At 35.4% G+C, this 20,446-nt stretch overlaps 2 long non-coding RNA genes across 2 annotated transcripts; one reads left to right on the top strand and one right to left on the bottom strand.

The window, feature by feature from the left end:
• Nucleotides 1-591: 591 nt before the first annotated feature.
• LOC147764242 (uncharacterized) lies at nucleotides 592-6,908 on the top strand. The gene is made up of 4 exons (XR_015332185.1): nucleotides 592-1,017; nucleotides 3,335-5,623; nucleotides 5,812-6,491; nucleotides 6,820-6,908. It is a non-coding gene; the product is annotated as an uncharacterized LOC147764242 (long non-coding RNA).
• A 538-nt stretch (nucleotides 6,909-7,446) lies between these two features.
• On the bottom strand, nucleotides 7,447-19,064 carry LOC147764241 (uncharacterized). The gene is made up of 2 exons (XR_015331837.1): nucleotides 18,870-19,064; nucleotides 7,447-16,561 (listed from the first exon to the last, which is right to left on the bottom strand). It is a non-coding gene; the product is annotated as an uncharacterized LOC147764241 (long non-coding RNA).
• Between the last annotated feature and the right edge of the window lie 1,382 nt (nucleotides 19,065-20,446).

Here is a 20,446-nt window from a genome sequence, read left to right as displayed (position 1 = left end):
ATGCCCATGGAGCATTTGTAACAAGCGGGTTATGCAACTAACCTCTGATTATGACAATCACAGTGAATCAGACTTTTCCGATTTGGGTTCAGAGCATAACGTTTCAGATGCTGACAGTGAAGAATATACTTGATTATATTCACTCTGAGACTAAGAGGCCCTGTTTCAATATTTTCTTGCCTGCAATAGGTTCAATCAGGTAATTTTCAAAAAAAATTCAGGACTGGCTACTTTTGGTCCGGGCTGGCTACTTTTCAAGTTGCCAGCCCTGCTGTCCAGCTTCAAATTTATACGAATTTCATACCCTGCAACTTGATGTCATTTTTTGTGCTTAATTTTTGGCTGAGATGTGGCAATTGTAGCAACGTACCCTAAATATCTGTCTTCTCCATCTTCTACTGACCTCTCTGATCATTTGTCACCTGAATTACATAATAATGTACAGAATACCCTGTGGGAGCAGACGGCTAGCTCGCATTGGCGGTTATTTAGAAAATTATTAGACTTAGCCTCGTTTTCAAAGAGGGGAGGGGGGGGGGGGCGCAGCTCCAAGAGAAAGTAGCCCAGAGACCGGTAAGATGTAGAGGTGTTTATACAATGGCCTTTCGAGTTTTATACTAATAAACTTAACGAGACGATATAGTATATAATTATGTAACATTTTATACACCAAAGGAATATCCGTGCATCGATTTCACTGAATGTTCTCTTAGTTACTGGCGAGTAGCAAAATTGGTACTAGAAGTTGTGAAAGATACAACATTGTAATCTAATTACCATAGTCTAGGCATGTTTTGAAATATATGAATCTTAAATTTGGCTTTAAACATGTTTACTTTTTGCCTGCGGGGTGTGGGGGTGTGTGCAAATGTATTGTATCAATTTTGAGAAAAAAAAACATAAACCCAAAATAAGTTTTATTGCAGCATTGGTTTGGCATTTCGAGTGGAATAGTGTCATAAAAAATGGCAATATATAAACACAGATGAATAATATGTGTTTTTGCATGTCTTGTCAGTAAGTGATAGGCAAATAATCTTTTAAGGGACTGTTGGTTTTTACCATTACGGAATTGTTTTTGCCAGCAAAACTTTGGTTTTTCAGTCTGGTTAGGTGAACCAATCTTAATGCTCTTGAGGATATGGCAGCTAGCATCTGTGTTTTGTTTTCATACCTTTATTTTCCATTTGTGTATTGCAAATTTAAACACGGGGAAAACTTTGAAGGTGCTGAAGGTCCAGAGGACCTGCACTTCATTTACTAGAAATTAATCTACAGGTCCTTATTCTGTGGAGGTCTTTCAGTCGCTTCTTACATATGATTAATTTCTCTTTCTCTTTCTCTCCTTTAGTCGATGTTTACATATGATTCATCTCTCTCTCACTTTCTCTCTCTCTCTCTCTCTCACACACACACACACACATACACACACACACACACACACACACCTGCAAATGCATCACTTTTAACTTAATTTGTGCCGGCCTTTAAAAGGAAATTACAGTTGTTTCACAAAAATAAAGAACATATAGTAAACACTCAATCTTTTTGATGGGCAAAAGTTATCAAACATTCAGATACATCATTTCATAAGTACAATATTTATTCTTTATAGCATTTGTGGTGCTTTTACTGCATAGAATATAACTATATAGAAGTATGTTTATAAATTTGATTGTACTTTTACTGCATAGAATATAACTATATAGAAGTATGTTTATAAATTTGATTGTACTTTTACTGCATAGAATATAACTATATAGAAGTATGTTTATAAATTTGATTGTACTTTTACTGCATAGAATATAACTATATAGAAGTATGTTTATAAATTTGATTGTACTTTTACTGCATAGAATATAACTATATAGAAGTATGTTTATAAATTTGATTGTACTTTTACTGCATAGAATATAACTATATAGAAGTATGTTTATAATTTTGATTGTACTTTTACTGCAGCTGCCCCCCCTGGGATTTTAGGTGCAAAAAAAAAAAATAATAATAATAATAATCGCAAAGGTAAAAAAAAAATTGCAAAGTTGGTATCAATTCTGTGAGAAAAAGCACTCATGGCCACTAGACAATCATTCAACAATCTGTTTACAAAGGAGTACTGTTTTAAACTAACTCACTTCATGCCAAAAAGCTCACCCTCCCTTAGGGAGCTATCCCCCAGGCCAATTGGCGTGTTGTATTGAAAAAATTACTGTACTTATGGCAAAATGAACCCACAATTTCTGACTTCTGATTGAGCAATAAATAACAGTTAAAATGCACCAGAATGCAGTATTATACATACTTTTTTTAAAAATTTTCCACACCATGGGAGGGGGACACCCCCTCCCCCCTCGGGGGCTTTGTCCCCTCGTGTCCGCTTACTGCCCCCCCCTGGCATTTTGCTCAGGCTACGGCCCTGGATAGTGGGTATACCACATTTTGTGGTGCCCCGACTTGCATGTGTTTTCTAACATTTTCAGGCCTTGATTCAAATTGGGTTTTTAATTGAATGATGGGTGTGCAACTTTGCCCAAAGTTCAATTCCAGATAAACTTTGTTTATCAATACTGTCATGAATTAAGTATAAATAGTGCAGTTTAAGGTAAAGATTGATTGTAAATGGTGCTGTTCAAGTTTACCTATTACAAATATTGCAATTTATTATTATTAATTTCAGTATGTATGTGTGTGAGTGTGCAATAAATATTATGTAGTTAGAATTTTTTTTAGAGATATTCTATTGAAAACTCTATTAATTTCTTCTAGGCTTGAATAGAAATAATTTTTTTCCTTTGGCATGTACACTTTAGAATAATTGTACAGTACATGTATAAGTGTATAACTTGCCTGGGCTATTACCTAAAAATCCTTGAAAAATACTTGAGTTAGAGCCTTAAAGGTCCTTGAAAGCCAATTGTTCTTATGTGTCTGTATGAATCCTTGCCAGTGAATTCTTTGATAAAGTTGTTGGAATGACTAAATAATATACATTGTAGTATTCAGTTGTACAGTACAGTTGTATGGGATTTTGAACCCTTTAAAACTGAATTCATGGTCAAGTGTACATGAAAGAACTACTAGTAATTTTGCTATAAATAACTGCACACAGACACTCCATTGTAAAAGTTAAAGATATTAGCTTTTGCCTAACTTAGAGAATATGGGGAGATTATCATATTATATTATAATACACAACTACTAATATAATGCATATGAACACAGTGATGTGGGAAGAGGTATAGTCAAGCACCTAAAAATGTTATGCATATAATGCATATGCATATCAATTCCAGCATTATATTTCAAGTTAAATTTTTAATATTTTAATTTGTAGATGAAGTACACTCCTCTGTGACTGTTAAGAAAAAGATGTTGAAGATACACCTAACTAATCATGCTTTGCCAAAGATCATGCAGGTGCAGGACAGGAAAGAGAAAGAAAAATGAAGATTACATTCGTATGACCACTGATTTTATTTAAATAGACAATGTCTGAGATTTTGCCTGAAGGAAGAGACTTTATGTGATTTTATAGACTTACTAGTAACTTATCTACTTAATGACAGTTCTTTTGAATTTTAAACATCTTACCTGATATTAATCAAGGGTTTCTGGATTTAAATTTAATTTAATGAAGATTTTTTTAAAATTGAAATAATTGTGATTCTTGGATTGGGTGAAAAAACTGCCTTGACTCCAGGAATAAGGTGGAAAGTTCTTTCACAGGACTGGTAATAATTTTCTTGACATGAATCATTTAACAATTGTTTAAATTTAATATTATAATATCTTTATAAAAAGTTTCCTTGAGATGTATTTTTGTATTATTTTTCCATTCACATCACATTATTTAGTTGGTTGAAGGTATTTGTTCAGTGTAATGTTATGAATTAATTAAACAGTTTAAAATATATCACTAATCTTTTTGTTTCAACCACAACACAGGCAGATCAAGTCCTTTGAAGAATTCATCCATTAATCAGCTTGCTAATTTTTCAGTTATACCTTGCAGTCTGCAGATTTCAGATGCTTAAGATATTTCATCAGGACACTGATCTGCCTGTGCATCAGACATGTTATTACAGTGCCCTACTACGTATGTGATTCTGGATAAAATTATTTTGCCTTTGGTTCAATGATGTAAATCACTGTGCTCCTGGTTTTAGGTTGGGTCATTAATCATTGTGCAAATTGCAGATACCTCGGTGACCCGTTGGCCTACCGTTGGCCCAATGTTAATGCAATGTTGGTTTGAGGTTGGGTAATAGTTGGATCGATGTTGGTTATTAGTAGAACCAACATTAATACACTGTTGGTTACAGGTTGGGTAATTGTTTGGCCCATGTTGAATATTAGTTGGCCCAATGTAGGGCCAACATAGTTTGGTTGGTAATATGTTGGCAATGCTTTAGTATTGAAATTGACTAACGTTGGGCCAACGTTGGCCAAATACGTTCAGCCAACCGTCGGCCAAAGTGAGCACTTAGATGGAAACCCAACGTTGGGCCAACATGTGCATGGGCAACCAAGGCAACGTTGGCCCAATGTTTGCATGCTATCTGGGAAGGATGTATAGGACCAGGATTAATCCTTTTGCCATGCCTTAACCTGCAATTATCATATGACAAAAGCACCCATCATTGCCAAATGCTGTGTGGCAATGACAACTATCACAACCTCTGCAATACTTCTAAGAGATGAAAAAATTTGTTCTTGAGCTGTGCTCTTGCTAATATTAATATTTATTAGTTATCAGTATATAGAAATGCAGTTTGTGTAATCATTTTAGGCTTTAACCACATGAAGTTAGTTAAAGTGTAAGAGGTATATGCAACTAAACAATGTATTGTTTTATTTTTAATGTGCAAGTTTTTATATATATGTTGTTTACAGACAAAATCTACTTATCAAAAATAAAACAAGTTTATTCAAATGCAAATATGGATTGTCAGGGTGCAAGTCACATCTTGGTCCTTGTAGCTGTTGACTCTCAGGGTGCAAGTCTTGGTCCTTGTAGCTGTTGTCTCTCAGGGTGCAAGTCTTGGTCCTTGTAGCTGTTGTCTCTCAGGGTGCAAGTTTTGGTCCTTGTAGCTGTTGACTCTCAGGGTGCAAGTCTTGGTCCTTGTAGCTGTTGTCTCTCAGGGTGCAAGTTTTGGTCCTTGTAGCTGTTGATTTTCAGGGTGCAAGTCTTGGTCCTTGTAGCTGTTGACTCTCAGGGTGCAAGTCTTGGTTCTTGTAGCTGTTGATTTTCAGGGTGAAAGTTTTGGTCCTTGTAATATATCTCGCCTCTCACATGCCTCCTCATGCATCTGGTCGAATGGAGCCCAGATTAAATTATGATTTTATACACATATTAAACATGCACATGCATACACACACACTAACATGCACACGTACATACGAACAGTGTTGCTCAAGCAACCTGGTCTTATAATACTAAATCTTGTCTTCATGAAAATAATTAATTTTTGTAATGAATAGACTTTGAATGAGTTTTCAGTTCTGTATTTTTGCCCAAATCCTATTTGTACACAGATAGTTTCTATTCCATATTTTTGTCTTCAGTCGACATAAAAGACAGAAAGAGTATGTCAGATGCTGAGAGCATTAAAGATCGAAAGAGGTAAGATGGTATACACCAATTTTACAGGCATTCATTAAACACACTCTAAAAATTTACCAACACAATAAGCGGACTCTCTTGCACAATTACTAAGTTAATTCACTGTTATCTGTTTTTATTGCATGTATATCTTTGAATATGTGATAGCCTTATTGTGGACAAGTATGGTTTCTTTTTTTTTTCTTCAGTTGATGTTCAAGACACAACAGCTGTGACAGCAGACATATGCATATGAAGGAGAGAGGTTAAGACAGCAGGGGCAATAGAATAGGGATCTATTTATTACACTGATGGAATGTGACTGTGAATGCACACACACACATACACACACACACACGTGCATACACATTCCTTATGTTGTGTCAACACAGTTTGTGCTTTTTGCAAGTTTAAAATGATACTTGGCTAATTTGTTAACTCTAAACAATGGTTAATATTTTGATGCAGTTTAATTCATACATGAAACTAGAAAAGCACTGAGAGTGCAGAGTGCAGAAGGCAGCAATTTTTTATTATTATTGATTATTGATTGATTATTGATCTGGATCACCACCAAAAACTAATCATCTCTTCCTTGGCCCACTTCTGACAGTTCCTGAAAATCTCATCAAAATCGGTCCATAACATTCTGAGTTATGTTGATGACAAACAAACAAACATACAGACAAACAGGGGTGAAAACATAACCTCCTTGGCGGAGGTAATAAGATGCACTTACTGCTTATTGAAGGTTATTTATTATTGCATATTAGTAAGTAATACTGTGTCATATATTTCAGCTCCCAAGGACTGCTGCCAATCAAGGTGGAGGAGGAGGATGTTAAATCTTTTCACATCTTGCTTCAGATGCAGGCCAAGAACATAAATGGTTATAATTATTATCATTCATTATTAAATCTAATTATTTCGGACATTTAGAAATGAAAAAATTACAGTATTTATAAAAAAAAAAAAAAACGGATTCATTATACAGTCACAAGAAAGTTCTTTTCTTGTTTCTTTGCTTTAATGACATCATAACAAAGTTAACTTAAAGAGTTTTACAGGAAAACTTAGTCAGACAGCTGGTAAAACTGTACATGAAAGGAGTAATTATATGATAGCAGCCAGGAGCTGGTGGTTGTAGAGTTACTGTCAACATATTTTTACAACTAACACATTTTAACTGAATTATATTTTAATATTTTCATCTTCAGGGTGGTCAGTGCACATCTATTATTAGCTCTGTGGCAGCCAGTTTGAACACTTCAGAATATCATTTTCTTAAAATACCTTTATTTTACTGGTACAATAAAATATTGATTATATGTTATTAAATGGGTTTTGTCTTTCTTTCTTTTCTAAATAAAAGAGAAAAATTTGCTAAAAGGTGATTTTAATATTTATATGTAGCCAGCAATGTTGAAGGGTGGGATGCTGAAGGGGGGTTGTTGTTATCTGAAAAAGTGAATTTTCTTTATTCCTTCAGTTTATCCAACTTGGGATACCATGATAAGTTTTGGACCCTTTCCAGCAAAAAGGGCAATTTTTTCAAACCCACATCCTCAAATATGGGCCTAAACAAATAATTTGGCCCGTACACCATAAATGGATTTTGATTATAGTTCAAAAACTTTGACTTTCATCCAAACTTTTTTTTTCATTTATAACTATATCCATATGTGACTTTCAAATGTTTTTATTTTTATGAACTGTCCCTTAAAGTAGAAAATTTCCTTCATGGGGTTTTAATTTAAAACCTCTACATCACTCAACTTAAAAAGAAATGACCACTTTATGTCATTCTCTGCTTTTACTGAAACAAAAACAAACCCAACTCTTGGTTACTGTCATGGCAGGAAGTTTTATTACAAAGTGTGCCAGATGTTAACAGCGCTGAATACAGAGCCCTGACAGAAATGTCTGTACATTATTATTATTATGTACTCCTTTAATGCACTCATGAAACATGCACATACACATACTAGCTAATACATACCTTAACTTGTAAAGATAATGCTGCAGTAAATTAGGGACCACAGTTGTAGATGTTCAAGTTTAAACACACTGAACAATTTGGAGAAGAATACATACATGCCAGGCTCATACAACGTAAACTGGCTAGTACAAGTGTAATCGTTAAACAAGGCAGCAAAGCTGTCAAATGTACAGACAAAAAACAGGAAATAACTATGCACAAAATAGGCTACTGTCAATTCTGATGCAAAAGTGCATTATGTAAAACTGCAAATTCAACATCAAATTTTAATTATGCTCAACAGGTAATACCAATGTAAGTAAAATGTGTAACAAGCATAAGGCTTCAGGCCCATGGGAGTTCAAGTTCACACTTTGAAAATGTATAACTTCCAGAAAAAGAAGCCGATTAGACTGCTTTTCCAACTCGGGCTGCATTTTAGTCCTGTATTTTTTTTTTTTTTTTTTTTTTTTTTTTTGAAAGTTTGGCAATCATAAGTAACATGATTTTCCCATAATGGTCATCATGGCAGCAGCACCCAAAATTGTGTTTTCTTCTATTCTGATGCAATATTACATAATGGTTAGCAGCATAATGACCATCAATTTTTAATAATAAAATATACGTATCATGGATTTTCAGAAAATGTGACTATCAAAGGTCATCAGGCCCATGGAACTTCAAAGTCACAACTTGAAAATGCCAAAATGTAAACAAGACAGCACTGTTCTGAAATGTTTTTTTCCCATTTTTAACAATTTGTAACATAAAACAAAATTAACAGTTTGCTGCCATTTTTATATGATCAACTAAGAAAATTGATGAGATGGGAAAAATATCAATAGAGCAGTGTTAAATGTCCAATTTCTTCCATTCTGAGATTCTGAACATAGTGAATGATTGAATCTGACAAACTGCAATGATATGAGTTTATTTCCATTTTTGAAACTTTATTACACAATACACCATAACAAGTTTACCATCATTTTTACAAAATCAACTAACAATGTTGTAAAGATGCAGGAAATGTCAAACAAACACTTTTACGTATCTTATTAATTAAATAATGAAACTGTTAACATGCCTAAGAATTGAATCTGAGGAAATGTGAAAAAACAGCTTAACTTCTAAAATAATGGCCCGATTATGCTGCTTTTTGAACTCAACCTGTGTTTTAGCAGGATTGACCACTCCTGTGAGTTTATTGACAATTGGCCTATCTGTTTTTCTTATATTGTGTTTACAGTGTTGCATATATGCTGAAAAGTGAAAAAAAAGCATAACTACTAAAATAGTGGCCCGATCATGCCGATTTTCGAATTTGACCTGCGTTTTAATAAGATCGATTACTCCTGTAAGTTTCATGACAACAGGCCTATCAGTTTTCCTTGAAATGTGTTTACAGTGTTGCATATATGCTGAAAAGTGAAAAAACAGCATAACTTCTACAATAATGGTCGGATCATGCTGATTTTCGAACTTGACCTGCGTTTTATGAATATTCATCAACTCTGTAAAAATATAGCCAAAAAGTAAAACTGCCTTCCACTTATCGTGTTTACAAGGAAAGTGCACGGTGCCGGCAACGACGGCGACGACAGACGCAGGTGATGGCAATATGTACAGACACGTCTGTGTCTGTACATAAAAATGTAACTAAATCGATGTCATGCTTGCTTTATACATAAAAGAAAATAACTTTATAAAAGAAGATTCAAAGAGGAAAAAAATATTCAGAAAAAAACGGATTAACTAATAAATGCACATATCAATTCCATTTTCAACTTTTATCATTTTGAACACAAATCTGTTACTCAAAAGGCAACACCTCACACTAACTGTTATTCGTAACAGGTAAACAATTCAGAGAAAACCATCAGAGAATAAAAAATGGGTGAAAAAAAAACTAAGGACACCCAGGAATCCCTCCTTCCACAAGGCAGAGATTTAAGATTGTACAACTTTTAACACAGCCCAATACACAAGTTGTGCAACAGTTAAGGAAAGAGAAATTATTTCCAAAGTCTGATGATAAACACTGAAAATTTAAAAAAATAGCGCTGTAATTGGGACATTATTGTTTCATATGGAATTTACTAACAGCAGAGTAATGGACTGTAGAGACAGGCATACCTGGAAGAAAAGATGTCCCACACAAGCCCATCATTATATACCTTACTAGTCATATTGTGTATTGTGTTGCAAGGAACCAGTCTGAAAAAGAAATGATAATACCGATATAATAAATGAAAATTAATTTTCAGATAATCTGAAAGCTGGATGTGTTTGGTAAGGGAACTGTCCTAGGAGGCAAGGTCACCCATCATGGTGTCAACCTTGCAATACACAATAATTTGGGTGTCCCTTCTCTGAGGGCAGAGGTGCTGCTGCCCACAGCTTTCACCATAGAGTGAAAATTTGTAAAGCCACAAATAGTATAATCTTTTTTTTTTATATCAAAATGAGAAAATGATGATATAAGATTAAAATAACTTGCTTTTAAACTCAAAAAGAAAATGAAAGTTCCACATGTTTAGGTATTTTTATACCTTTATCAATTCCTCACAGGGTACAGCTCTCCAGCCAGATATTCTCCTGCCCAAAAACTCCACCTCTGAGTGGAACTTTAGTTAAAGACATGGAAACATGGTAGATTTTATTCCATCTTAAAAGATAGATGGGTAATCAAGGGTTTCTTTACATTCCATGTTTTATTTTGAACAACCAAGGCCACTGTAAGAGTAATCTTGACAAATAACTTTTTAAAGGCTAAAGTGGTGGACAGAGGAATTGCCCTCAGGGGGAAGGGACACCCGGCATGGTGTCAATTTGCCAAGACACACCAACTTTTTAAAAGAAGATATTCACATGCTTTTGTTCAATCTACATGTATATCACCCTAACATGCATGTAGCAGGTATGATATTAATGCATGCAAGTGTTCAGTTCCTAACCAATCTGTATTAAATTCGACAACAGCTTTTATCTCTTAAAGCCCTCAAATGATAGAATTGATAATTAAAAGTTAACAATTAGGTTTGACTACAAGATAAAAGGTCAGAAAGAGCTGAAGAATAAAGTGACTGGAAGGGGTCAGGAACATCATGCACCTTTCTCTTTGACATGAAGACTTCATATGCTGTTTCTCCATTTCAGAAAAACCAGGCAAAGTTATATAACTTATAACCTATAGGTTTCACAGCACATTGCAAGAGGCTGAAAAGTTTCCACCAATGAGAGGTTAACAAGCAGTAAAAATAAATGAAAAATAAATAAATAAGAAAAAACTGGGAAGGCACATCAAAGATCATGGAGCCAGACATGATAGTACTGGAACTGCTGAGAAACACAAAAGTTAAAAGTTTTTATGAAAAAAACTTTCCAGTGCAACATGTATAAAGAAAAATAAATGACACAAATCACATTAAAAAAAAAATACTTGTCATTTATAAGACATTAAATCCAAACATGAAGAATCAAGTGTAAAAATAATTTTAATTAATTAAAATCAGTTTTGAAGACCACAAGCTAATTAATGGTGATGCTTGCTATATAGAGCTATAAGCCAAGTATAAATGAAATGGGCAAAGTAAATAGAATTTGAGTATCTTAAATAGAGAAGTATAATTTTTAAAGAGGCAAAATAGGTAGACAAGTTTAAAAATTCCTGATACTCACATGTAAATTTAATGAGCAATTTCCGTTAATTGTTATGTAAATTCAATAAAAATGCACGTTTGAGAGGATCCCCTCTCAAAAACAAGCTGAACATGGTATATATAGATATAAACAAAGGTCACCAACATCTCATACAACTCTGTTAACCTCTTAGATGTGACCTTTAACCTAAAAGACAGATATTTTGGACCATACAAAAAACCTAATACAGTAAAACTGCATATTCACTGCAAATCTAACCACTCAGAAAGTGTCATCAATGCTATATTGAACTCAATAAATGAGGCTATTATCCACAATTTCCAGCAATGAAAACATGTTCAAAACATCAAAGAGTGAGTTCTAAGATATGCTTAGTAACATGGATATTGAAGAACTAGCAAGTAATTCAGTTTCATGGGCTATAAAAGACACTGAAAATGCTAATGTGTGAAAGATGAAATATTCAAACAAAAATAAAACAGAATAATTACCGTAAATGTTAACCAATCAGGCCGCTTTTCGAAAGCAACCTGCCTCTTTACCAAACAAATCCACTCAGTAAACTTAATATAAAACAAAAATAAGGTTTGGCAGTTACGGGGTGAACATCACCATAAGTAGTGCAAAAAAACAGGAATAATTACCGTAAATGTAAATGGATTGTGCCAATTTTCAAAAGTAACCTGCTTCTTTGCCAAGCAAAGCCAGTTAATAAACTTAAAGTAAAACAAACTAGAGGATCAGAGAGGCGATACCGCCTCCGAATATTGTACCACCAGCTGGAGCAAGCGCATTCGTATAGACCCCCACATATACAAAATAAGGAACACAGCCACCAGTCTTGTGCTTGACAAGCTGTAAAAATGCAATCAACAAGAATTTTCAAAATATGCAAAAAACATATATATTACTAAAAATGGTACAATCAAAGTTAAGTTCATCGTAAGGTAGGTCAAAGGTCAATTCCAAGGTCACAGTAAATTGCCAGTATATGACTTCCTATTCAACTTCAATAGTAACTATGGGCCTATCTCTGCCAGGTTTGGAGTTAAAAGAGAAAGAAATTAGCAGAGTTCAGTTCATGATAATAAGTAGGTCAAAGGTCAATTTCAAGGTCACACTTAGATTGCCAGTATATGACTTCCTATTCACGTTCAATAGTAACTATGGACCTATCTCTGCCAGTTTTGGAGATAAAGGGGAAGCAAAATATGCAAAGTTCAGTTCATGGTGAAAAGTAGGTCAAAGGTCAATTTTAAGGTCACTTTCAGATTGCCAGTATATGACTTCCTATTCAACTTCAATAGAGACTATGGACCTATCTCTGCCAGTTTTGGAGATAAAAGGGAATCAAAATTTGCAAAGTTCAGTTCATGGTGAAAAGTAGGTCAAAGGTCAATTTTAAGGTCACAGTAAATTGCCAGTATATGACTTCCTATTCAACTTCAATAGTAACTATGGGCCTATCTCTGCCAGTTTTGGAGATAAAAGGGAAGCAAAATTTGCAAAGTTCAGTTCATGATAATAAGTAGGTCAAAAGTCAATTTCAAGGTCACACTTAGATTGCCAGTATATGACTTCCTATTCATGTTCAATAGTAACTATGGACCTATCTCTGCCAGTTTTGGAGATAAAGGGGAAGCAAAATATGCAAAGTTCAGTTCATGGTGAAAAGTAGGTCAAAGGTCAATTTTAAGGTCACTTTCAGATTGCCAGTATATGACTTCCTATTCAACTTCAATAGAGACTATGGACCTATCTCTGCCAGTTTTGGAGATAAAAGGGAATCAAAATTTGCAAAGTTCAGTTCATGGTGAAAAGTAGGTCAAAGGTCAATTTTAAGGTCACAGTAAATTGCCAGTATATGACTTCCTATTCAACTTCAATAGTAACTATGGGCCTATCTCTGCCAGTTTTGGAGATAAAAGGGAAGCAAAATTTGCAAAGTTCAGTTCATGATAATAAGTAGGCCAAAGGTCAATTTCAAGGTCACACTTAGATTGCCAGTATATGACTTCCTATTCACGTTCAATAGTAACTATGGACCTATCTCTGCCAGTTTTGGAGATAAAGGGGAAGCAAAATATGCAAAGTTCAGTTCATGGTGAAAAGTAGGTCAAAGGTCAATTTTAAGGTCACTTTCAGATTGCCAGTATATGACTTCCTATTCAACTTCAATAGAGACTATGGACCTATCTCTGCCAGTTTTGGAGATAAAAGGGAATCAAAATTTGCAAAGTTCAGTTCATGGTGAAAAGTAGGTCAAAGGACAATTTTAAGGTCACAGTAAATTGCCAGTATATGACTTCCTATTCAACTTCAATAGTAACTATGGGCCTATCTCTGCCAGTTTTGGAGATAAAAGGGAAGCAAAATTTGCAAAGTTCAGTTCATGATAATAAGTAGGTCAAAGGTCAATTTCAAGGTCACACTTAGATTGCCAGTATATGACTTCCTATTCACGTTCAATAGTAACTATGGACCTATCTCTGCCAGTTTTGGAGATAAAGGGGAAGCAAAATATGCAAAGTTCAGTTCATGGTGAAAAGTAGGTCAAAGGTCAATTTTAAGGTCACTTTCAGATTGCCAGTATATGACTTCCTATTCAACTTCAATAGAGACTATGGACCTATCTCTGCCAGTTTTGGAGATAAAAGGGAATCAAAATTTGCAAAGTTCAGTTCATGGTGAAAAGTAGGTCAAAGGTCAATTTTAAGGTCACAGTAAATTGCCAGTATATGACTTCCTATTCAACTTCAATAGTAACTATGGGCTTATCTCTGCCAGTTTTGGAGATAAAAGGGAAGCAAAATTTGCAAAGTTCAGTTCATGATAATAAGTAGGTCAAAGGTCAATTTCAAGGTCACACTTAGATTGCCAGTATATGACTTCCTATTCAACTTCAATAGAGACTATGGACCTATCTCTGCCAGTTTTGGAGATAAAAGGGAAGCAAAATTTGCAAAGTTCAGTTCATGGTGAAAAGTAGGTCAAAGGTCAATTTTAAGGTCACATGAAGATTGCCAGTATATGACTTCCTATTCAAGTTCAATAGAGACTATGGACCTATCTCTGCCAGTTTTGGAGATAAAAGGGAAGCAAAATTTGCAAAGTTCAGTTCATGGTGAAAAGTAGGTCAAAGGTCAATTTTAAGGTCACATGAAGATTGCCAGTATATGACTTCCTATTCAAGTTCAATAGAGACTATGGACCTATCTCTGCCAGTTTTGGAGATAAAAGGGAAGCAAAATTTGCAAAGTTCAGTTCATGGTGAAAAGTAGGTCAAAGGTCAATTTTAAGGTCACATGAAGATTGCCAGTATATGACTTCCTATTCAAGTTCAATAGAGACTATGGACCTATCTCTGCCAGTTTTGGAGATAAAAGGGAAGCAAAATTTGCAAAGTTCAGTTCATGGTGAAAAGTAGGTCAAAGGTCAATTTTAAGGTCACATTTAGATTGCCAGTATATGACTTCCTATTCAACTTCAATAGTAACTATGGACCTATCTCTGCCAGTTTTGGAGATAAAAGGGAAGCAAAATTTGCAAAGTTCAGTTCATGGTGAAAAGTAGGTCAAAGGTCAATTTTAAGGCCACATGTAGATTGCCAGTATATGACTTCCTATTCAACTTCAATAGTAACTATGGACCTATCTCTGCCAGTTTTGGAGATATAAGGGACTAAATTTTATAATTTTGGAGTTACCATAATGTGCCATAAATTTCCTACAGAAAAAATTAATTAAAATAAAGAAAAGGTCATTTTGGTCAAAATTCTTGAAATAGGAGGTGCTCTGAAGTTCCAGATGTTCAAATTTGATGAAATAATGTCATTTTTGACCACAAGTTGTCTGCTTTGCCAAGCCTTATGTTTTATTTTTCCGGAGTTCAAAATTTATTATCCATTACCGTACTGCACATTTTGCTTTCACCACCAATATGTACTTTTTGATACAGCGTAACTCGAAAACCGTATGGAATACAAAAAAACGGAGACCACTTCCAGTGTTGGGCTTTACATGCTCTACAAAATGCAAAAAAGAATGGGTGTCTAGCATTAACGGTTCCCGATTTAGAGACAGTTTTCAGTATCAGTTTCTATATCTTATGGCCGCTACTCCCGTGAAAATGCACCGATTGACCCCAAATTCACAGAGATGAAAGATGACCTGAAGGGTAACGCTTTCCATTAATATTATTAGTTAAGTCTGTGTGGTGTCTGAATAAGACCGCAAATAATTTTTTTTTCGGCAAAAATTTTGTTTTTTTGAAAATTTTGGCCCGTTTGACCTTGAAATAAAGGTCAAAGGTCAAATCCAAGGGCATATTTGAAATCTACACATATGACTTTTGGAAAGCTGTCTGTAGAAATTTTTCCCATAATTCCTTCCGTAGGGGAGATAATTAGCATTTAATTTTGCCATTTTTGGACAAGGGTGCATTGCAATGAGTGCCACACCTAGACCCCAATACCGACAAAGCCCAAATTTTACGTGGAACGAGTTGAGATTATAGGTGACCTAAATCCAAGAGATGGGTATGGAGGCCATTACCGTCTAGGAGGAGAAGCGGTAACGGTGACTTGGCGGCGGAGCCGCAGGAGCCGGCGGAACATACGGGTCGGGACTAAAACCATGTGTACCGCCAGCGCCTACGCTGGTGGTACAATAATACGGAAAAAGCTAATGTCTGTACGTTGGGAGGTAAGAAAATTTGATTCATGAAACTCATATTGTTATTTGACTGTCTTGAAAATTGCTGCATCCATCATCCTGTTTGTCTGTTACATGTGAAGTTCAGTAGTCCTGTGTCTCCTAGTACAGTGTAGTAGTCTGGAGTCATTGTGTTCCATTGTGGCAGTATAGTCCTGTGCCTGCTAAGACAGTGTAGTAGTCTTGAGTCATTGTGTTCCATTGTGGCAGTTTAGTCCTGTGCCTGCTAGTACAGTGTAGTAGTCTTGAGTCATTGTGTTCCATTGTGGCAGTACAGTCCTGTGCCTGCTAAGACAGTGTAGTAGTCTTGAGTCATTGTGTTCCATTGTGGCAGTATAGTCCTGTGCCTGCTAGGACAGTGTAGTAGTCTGGAGTCATTGTGTTCCATTGTGGCAGTATAGCCCTGTGCCTGCTAGTACAGTGTAGTAGTCTGGAGTCATTGTGTTCCATTGTGGCAGTATAGTCCTGTGCCTGCTAGTACAGTGTAGTAGTCTGGAGTCATTGTGTTCCATTGTGGCAGTATAGTCCTGTGCCTGCTAGGACAGTGTAGTAGTCTGGAGTCATTGTGTTCCATTGTGGCAGATGATGATGGACAGATGATGGCCAGGACTGGAAAAGACAAAAAATTCAGTGATCAGGCTTTTTCCTCAAGATCCAAAATATTAAAATAATGAAATTTCAGTAAATTTATTAAAAAATAAACTGTTGTTGTAAGTCAAGGCTGAAGCATATACTATACCAGTACTGATAATAAAGTGGTGCGTTTATAGCAGTTTCTGGGAATCATTGACGAAATAAAATTTGAAAAGGGTTCACCGCATGGAAAAGCATACACTGGGGAAACATAGGCCAACCATCGCAAAGTGTGGATCATTAATTAACGGACAAGGTAATGCTGAGGAAAGCCGCCCTGTGAGCGCTGAAGGGAAAACGATTCAGAGTCAATGAGCAATTTCCTAAGGAAATAAATGATTCAGAGTCAATGAGCAGTTTCCTAAGAAAATAAACGAACGAAGAAAGATGCTGATTCCGCACCTAAAGGAAGCTAAGAACCAGGATAAGAAAGCTGTCTTGAAGGTAGACAAACTTTACATTGACAATCCACCGTTTGACCCAAACACCGGAATTGTTTATATCCCACCTGAGGGATCAAGGTACAGCTCACCTGATGCATTTGCTGAAATAGAACTTGAATACATTAATTTATGTGTTAACTATAGCCACGTCTGTATTACCGGAGATTTTAATTCAAGGGTGGGCGATAAAAATGACTATTATGATGAAAGTGAACTGTCTGAATTTGAAATAGCTTTTGGTAAAAATTTTGATCATTTAACAGATGTCCATAAACTAGAGATAAATGGGACCAGTGTAAAACCTATGAGTAAAGACAGTACAGTTAACAACTTTGTTAATTATTTACTAAATTTTTGTAAGACTGGGTTCCCACAGATTTAGATCGATCCATTTGGGTTCACACTTAATTGGGTTCACACTTAATTGCTGTCCGCTGCCAGGAGCCAAGCGCGCACAAAAGTTATTTACCCTCTTACAGCTTTTAGTAGGCGGGACAGACATTTCAGCCGGTTAAGCTGACAGCAATCTAGTGAGACTCCCCAGGGGGATAGATCGATCTAAATATCTGTGGGAATGGTCTCTTAGACTCACAGCTTGTATATAATGAATGTAAGAGTGGGTAGTGATGATCAAGTTGGTAAATTATTTTATTTTTAATGCTGACTTCTTAAATTTTGTCACATATTTTGAGATTTTAAATTTTAACTGTCTTTATTCAGATATTCATTTACCGCTGGTTTGCCACCTCAGTATAATCCAACAGAACTCTAATAGGTGTACTCTAGAGGGTAATATAGATGTGGGTGAACACATAGAAAGAATTAAACAATGGCATACTGATAAAGCTGACGAATATAAGAGAAAAATTGACGTAGTTTGTATTATTGATATACAAAAAAATTGAAAATGGTTTCAAAAGATTGGATCTTGGCAGTGTGGAGAAAAAGGAAATTGATTCAATTTTTGAAAAGACTGCTGAAGTATTGTTGAGTTCAGCTAAGAAAACATTTGGATCTTATAGATATAACAACAATAAAACTAAATATACCCCGAAAAAGCATAAAGAGGAGTTCGGCAATGAGTGTCGTATCGCACGTAAGGAGTACTGTAAATGTCATTGTAAATATAACAAATATGGATCCACTTTATTTAAACAAGTGGTTCTTGATGCTCAGAAACATTATAAAACTGTAATGGATAAATCTTTTACTAATTATAGATGCCAATTAAAAAAAAAATTAAGAACATGAGAAGTAAAATTCCAAAAGAATATTGGAAATTGGTTACATGTTCTCAATGTGAAAACAAGAGAAATAATTGAATTGAATTGAATTGAATTGAATTGAATTGAATTGAAACGCGGGGTGGCCTTGCTAGTTCACGTAAGTGGACACTCCATGGGAAGTTTGTGTTATTCATAGTTCAGTTCATATATTACTATTTCGACAGATTACTCAAGAGGAAGAAGGCCTTCTTATAAATTGCAATAGAAGAAACAACATCAGTTCTCCAGTCAATTCTCTGAATGGGGAGTTTGAAGTAGATGACAGCTTGAAATCTTGTCAGTTCTTCAAAAGCACTTTTAATGTCTTTAATCTGTAGCGTCAACGTTCTGTAGCCCAGCACATTGCATCTAGCACGACAATTCATGCGTTAGCACTCCGATTGACGATTCTGATATGTACTGGCTGTACTAGCACACAGTGTGCTAACACAAGGTCAATAGGAGTGATAACGCATGAATTTTCGTGCTACATTGCATTGTGATGTGAACAGTGCACAACTGACACAGTCGATGCCATATGTGTTCTTCCCTTCAGATGTCTTATCCTGAACTTACCGATAATGTTTGCCAACAGAATATATAACAAAACCATCTAAGAAAAGTGCCCTGATGGAAGATTACACTCAGTGTACAGAACGTTTGATGAAAATTCCGACTTTTCTCAGCGTCACCACTTGCACGCGCCATATATAAACATTGTTGAGTGTAGATGGCGCTGTGCAAGAGGTGAGACTTTGGATTTGTAATGGACTGCGACCAAGATACTTGTGCAAGGCGGGAGGGGGGTTTGGCATCGCAACAGATATGACCAGGGTCCAGCCACTGAGATATAAAAAAATTATTGTGAAATCCGTAGAAATTATGAAAAAGATTATCATATCAGTGCCCTCTATCATTTATCGCTGTCTTCACTAGCACAATATGATGAAATTCATGGACACCGTCACAATCATGTTGAGACAGACTCTGAGGACAAATACTGTAGCATTAACCCTGTTGTAACTCAACTTCTTCGATTCTCCCGGACCATTACGTATACGTACCTGTCAACATTGACAATTGCCAGAGAGGAAGATTCCCTCGCAAGACCCACGCCCTCCACCCCGACACACGCACACATACACACACACACACACACACACAAAAAAAAAAACTATTTTTTTATGCTTTGGAAAGTAACGCGTCGGTTAGAATTGTGCTGTTAGCAGTTTGCTACAATAAAATACTCTGACTTTACAAAATGATATAGAAAAATCAAATAGGCAATAAAGAAATTTATTAAATTCCATTTAGAGTCATTCAATGTTTTAAGAATTCCATCGGCTGTTTAACAACTTGGTCATAGCCTACTAACAGCCTATTTTAATCAATAATTAAAACAAGTCATTTTTTGCGCTTCGATATTTCAGTCTCCGTTGTGTGGCTTGTTGCACACCTCAGGCAGAGTTGACACTCACGTCGTTAGCATAACTTTTTATGTCACTAGAACATTTTTGAAATATTGCTGAGATTTCTTTGTGAAGTACCAAATATCTCAATTCGTAAAAAATCATTTTTTAATTTAAAAAAATTGAATTATCATTCTGTCCTTCAAACCGCAATCTGTCCTACTCTTTTTTTAGCCCATTGCCTAGGAAAAGCACGAAATTGCATTCATTAGCACTTCTGTTTTATGTTTTCTGATGTATATTCTGGTTACTCGTAGACTTAAGTGCATAATTAAATGAAAATGTGCAATATTTCGTGCAAGTCGGCAAACATACTTGATGTGAAAAAAGTAAGCAAATTTTGACTCCACGTACATTTTTTCAGCACTCTATGTTCCATTTGTAACTTATTTAATTTTAGTTCCTTTCGTAGCGTTCACGCTTTGCCAGTTAATTTTCTAGTGCTGCGTTTTTAGTAATGGCGCTTTCTCTAAATAGACGTCATCTTTAAAGTTCATCTTTGTGAATTACTATAGTAGAAACATACGGTAGTTATATAAGTAAAAAATAATCTGTACAGTTTTTTAGAGACAAAAGTTGTAAAAGTTTGTATAACCTGGTGTGTTAAAGTTAAAGGACATCAGTAAACACCCGAACGCTCTCAAAACTCAATTTCCCCGACTCTCCCAAACCTTTTATACCATC

The sequence above is a fragment of the Lingula anatina genome, chromosome 1 (genome assembly GCF_051362555.1).
Source record: "Lingula anatina isolate TDL-2025a chromosome 1, LinAna3.0, whole genome shotgun sequence".
NCBI classification, from domain to species: domain Eukaryota; kingdom Metazoa; phylum Brachiopoda; class Lingulata; order Lingulida; family Lingulidae; genus Lingula; species Lingula anatina.
Note: the sequence above shows the minus strand (reverse complement) of the source record. Positions and strands in the feature narration are given on the sequence as shown.